Here is a 5,008-nt window from a genome sequence, read left to right as displayed (position 1 = left end):
CGAATAAAGACCGGGCCGTGGCGTGATATCGCGCTATGCGCTATCAGCAGATTGGACTCGTGGGATATTATGCTCACTACAGTGGTATGTGGGATTTGTTTTGCAGAGCCGGACATGATTCTTATGTTCAAGATCTACTTTGAAGTATTCGGAGAAGGAACCCGCCTTGCAATGACAAAGACAATTTGTGCGCCGGACTCATCATCATTGAAGCCTGGTTCAGGGGCTACTGAGGGATTCCTGGATTAAGGGGTCGTCAGACAGCCGGACTATATGCATATCCCAGACTGTTGGACTATGAAGATACAAGATACAAGACTTCATCCCGTGTCCGGATGGGACTCTCCTTTGCGTGGAAGGCAAGCTTGGCGGTTAGGATATGAAGATTCCTTTCTCTGTAACCGACTCTGTGTAACCCTAGCCCCCTCCGGTGTCTATATAAACCGGAGGATTTAGTCCATAGGACAAGAACAATCATAACCATAGGCTAGCTTCTAGGGTTTAGCCTCTACGATCTCGTGGTAGATCAACTCTTGTAATAATCATATCATCAAGATCAATCAAGCAGGAAGTAGGGTATTACATCCATCGAGAGGGCCCGAACCTGGGTAAACATTGTGTCCCCTGCCTCCTGTTACCATTAGCCTTAGACGCACAGTTTGGGACCCCCTACCTGAGATCGGCCGGTTTTGACACCGACAGTTGGAGGTCCTACAGTGAGGAGGCATTAGAGGAAATGCTTGACTCATTTGTTGATAAGAAGCTACTGAACATCACTGTCAGAAAATCTACTAATCCAAGCCCAGCAGATGAGGAACAGATCCCCATTAGTCAAGTTGGTGAGCCTGTTGTTTACTCAGTTTCACAAGAAGGTGTTCTGTACCCTTGCTCTAATGCTAGTTTGCCAGCTGTAACCCCTTGTGAGCCCTACCTCAACACACAGCAAAGCTGCAATTTGAATAAGGGGAAAGCAGTTGTGGAAGAAGAAGATGTAGAAGAAGAAGCAGATGAAGATGTACTAGAAGAAGAAGATGATATGGACAAATCCTCTTCAGATTTTAAGTCCTATAGGGGTGATTACAGAGGGCAGACAATTTCTTACAAAGCTTGGTGTAGGGGTGAAGATGAGGTTGGCATAGATACTACAGAGAACTTTTGTGGACCAAACTCAGAACCTTCTGAGTTTTGGCAGGAAGAACAAATTGTTTCTGAAGATGAAGAAGTAGAGGATCCTTCTGCTGTAACTACAAAAGGAGCAAAAAAGCTTAAGCCAGTTAGAAAACCTGGCCCAACTAGCAAGTCTCACAGTGAGCCTGAGCACATCAAGTTTGAAGAGTATGTCCCTGAAGCTGATGAGTATTGTTTTCCAGGTGATTTTAGCCTAAGTGATGAAGAAGATGTTCCAAGGCTGCCATCTGGAAGGAAGAGCAGGAAGAAGCAGAAGAAGGAGAGGAGATGGTATGATCCATCCAGGCCTGATGCATCCAGGAGAGGAGACCGATCGGGGGCTAACGGACGTCAACGGCTGTACCGTCAACGAGCGTGACCACGTGGCCTGACCGGTGGGTCCAGCAAGTCAGAAACACGGTTAAATCGCTCGTCGCGGCCGCTCTGGGTTTTTTGAAACAACCGACCTCAAGTTCGGTAGTTTTTTAAGAAAAATTAAAAAGTGGTAGTTTTTTGGAACCCTAACTTGTAAACTAGTAGTTTTATGCTATTTACTCTTTTTAATCGTACACGCTAACATTCACTCGACTGATGGAGCTGTGTGCCACATCTATTAGATCCGTTTCTGTTCTGATGGCTCAAACGGTTAATTCCAGCGCTCGATCAACCAGTGTTTCACCGGTGTCGCGGCTTTCTCGGCGTCCACGACCACTTTCGAGCGCGGTGATCTACACTGCACCTTTCTCCTCTACCTCTCGTCCTATTCCATCATCGTAGGTCTCGCCTCGCTTGCAATCAAGCTCGGTCGAGCGCCATGACCACCATGGAATGGATCTGATGGCCTGCACCGGTGAGTCCCTAGCTGCACCCCGCACTCTGTGCACGCCCGCATGGCTTGATGCATACCAAAACACTGGTCAGGTGGCCTCATGTGTGTTCCTCTGACGAGTCATTGTGCGCTCCATTGCAATGACGGTGTTGAAAATGACGGCAGCGAACAATGGCAATTGCAACAAGGGCGGCGAGAGCTCAGGTGATTTTTTTCTTTGCACAATGGCCCGATTGCAATTGCAACAAGGCTCTTGTTGCATAGTGTTCCTACAACAAGGATCATGTTGCAATCAGGGCATGTGCGGATTGGATCGGACTACTCACGACATTGACCGATTTTTTAAACTATCAACCGGCTGACGCCTAGCATATGCCCCTTTTTAATTAGGGAATCCATTTAGGAGGCGATATTATCATGTGGAGATATTTGAGCAAGTAGGGGGATGAAGCAACGAACGAAGATGCCTCCGTGTGTCATTCCTGGTGGGTGACACGGGTGCAACACGAAGCCTATACTAGTCCTGCTGTTGTGGCAGGGCCTTGCATTCAGTGGTGGCTCGTAGCATCACTACGTCGAGGTGGCTCCTGGGTGTCGACCTGTCGAGCGGTGCGGTTGTAAATCCAATCGACAGATCATGGCGGCACGACAAGTTCCAAGGCGGAAGACAGAGTGGTCAGCAGCTCCCCTAGTAGGGTTCCCTTATGGGGATGCATCACTTGCGGTTCTCTCTGGTCCGGCCTCAGACCTGCTTCATGATGGCTTCGTCATTTTTCTTTGTTTCGGTTTAGCCCTGAGTAGGAGGTGGCTCTTGTATTTTTCCTCTGCGAAAATAAGGCATATTTGCGTGAACTGTCTTTGACAATCCAGGTTCCGAGGGACATGAGCATTTCCTGGATGTTTGCAAGGATCCTAAGCCCGTCAAGCAGCAGCTATGCCGCTTAGGAAATATCTAGAAACTAGATATTGGCCATGCACACTCTAGAGTTAACATTGGACATGGTTGATGACCCACAAGTGTAGGGGATCTATCTTAGTCCTTTTGATAAGTAAGAGTGTCGAACCCAACAAGGAGCAGAAGGAAATGATAAGCGGTTTTCAGTAAGGTTTTCTCTGCAAGCACTGAAATTGTAGGTAACAGATAGTTTTGTGATAAGATAAATTGTAACGAGTAACAAGTAAATAAAGTAAATAAAGTGCAGCAAGGTGGCCCAATCCTTTTTGTAGCAAAGGATAAGCCTAGAGAATTTTTTATAATGAGAAAAGAGCTCCCGAGGACACATGGGAATTATCGTCAAGCTAGTTTTCATCACGCTCATATGATTCGCGTTCGGTACTTTGATAATTTGATATGTGGGTGGACTGGTGCTTGGGTACTTCCCTTACTTGGACAAGCATCCCACTTATGATTAACCCCTATTGCAAGCATCCACAACTACAAAAGAAGTATTAAGGTAAACCTAACCACAACATTAGACATATGGATCCAAATCAGCCCCTTACGAAGCAACGCATAAACTAGGGTTTAAGCTTCTGTCACTCTAGCTACCCATCATCTACTTATTACTTCCCAATGCCTTCCTCTAGGACCAAATAATGGTGAAGTGTCATGTAGTCGACGTTCACATAACACCACTAGAGGAAAGACAACATACATCTTATCAAAATATCGAACGAATACCAAATTCACATGACTACTAATAGAAAGACTTCACACATGTCCTTAGGAACAAACATAACTACTCACAAATCATATTCATGTTCATAATTAGAGGAGTAATAATATGCATTAAGGATCTGAACATATGATCTTCCACCAAGTAAACCAATTAGCATCAACTACAATGAGTAATCAACACTACTAGCAACCAATAGGTACCAATTTGTGGTTTTGATACAAGATTGGATACAAGAGATGACCTAGAGTTTTCAGAGGAGATGGTGCTAGTGAAGATGTTGATGGAGATTCACCCCCTCCCAATGAGAGGATCATTGGTGATGACGATGGTGATGATTTCCCCCTCCCGGAGGGAAGTTTCCCCGGCAGAATAGCTCTGCCGGAGCTCTAGATTCGTTCCGCCAAGGTTCCGCCTCGTGGTGGCGGAGTTTCGTCCCGTAAGCTTGCCCACGATTTTTTCTAGGGTAAAAGCCTTCATATAGCAGAAGATGGACACCGGAGGGCCACCAGGGGCCCAGGAGACAGGGGGCACGCCCAGTAGGGGTGGGCGCGCCCCCCACCCTCCTCGCCAGGGTGTGGGCCCCTCAGGTGTTTCTTTCTCTCAATAATTCTTATTAATTCCAAAAATAAGTTCTGTGGAGTTTCAGGATTTTTGGAGTAGTGCAGAATAGGTTTCCAATGTTTGCTCCTTTTCCAGCAAGAATTCCAGCTGCCGGCATTCCCCCTCTTCATGGTAAACCTTGTAAAATAATAGAGAATAGCCATAAGTATTGAGATATAATGTGTAATAACAGCCCATAATGCAATAAATATTGATATAAAAGCAAGATGCAAAATGGACGTATCAACTCGCCCAAGCTTAGACCTCGCTTGTCCTCAAGCTGAAGCCGATATCGAAAAATAGGTCCACATGTTTAGAGATAGAGGTGTCGATAAAAATAAAATACGGACATGAGGGCATCATGATCATTCTTATAACAGAAACATAAATAGATTTTGTCATATGAATTCTTATGCTCAAGTAACAATCAATTCACAATGTCAAGTATGGTTTAGAAACTTCATTGGAAGCAAACAAACTATAATCTCAGTCATTGAAGGAATTGCAATTTATCATAACACCAGAAAGAGTCAAGAATAGAGCTTTTCAGCAAGTCCACATACTCAACTATCATGTAGTCTTCTACAATTGCTAACACTCACACAATACTTGTGGTTATGGAGTTTCAGCCGGACACTGAGAAAGATAGGGGCTTATCATGTTGCCTCCCAACGAATTCACCTTTAGGTGATGTCAACAATAATAGTCCATGCTAACTTACACCCAATTGGAT

The sequence above is a fragment of the Triticum aestivum genome, chromosome 2B (assembly GCF_018294505.1).
Source record: "Triticum aestivum cultivar Chinese Spring chromosome 2B, IWGSC CS RefSeq v2.1, whole genome shotgun sequence".
NCBI classification, from domain to species: domain Eukaryota; kingdom Viridiplantae; phylum Streptophyta; class Magnoliopsida; order Poales; family Poaceae; genus Triticum; species Triticum aestivum.
The sequence above is the reverse complement of the archived record's forward strand: the minus strand, read 5'-3'. Positions refer to the sequence as shown.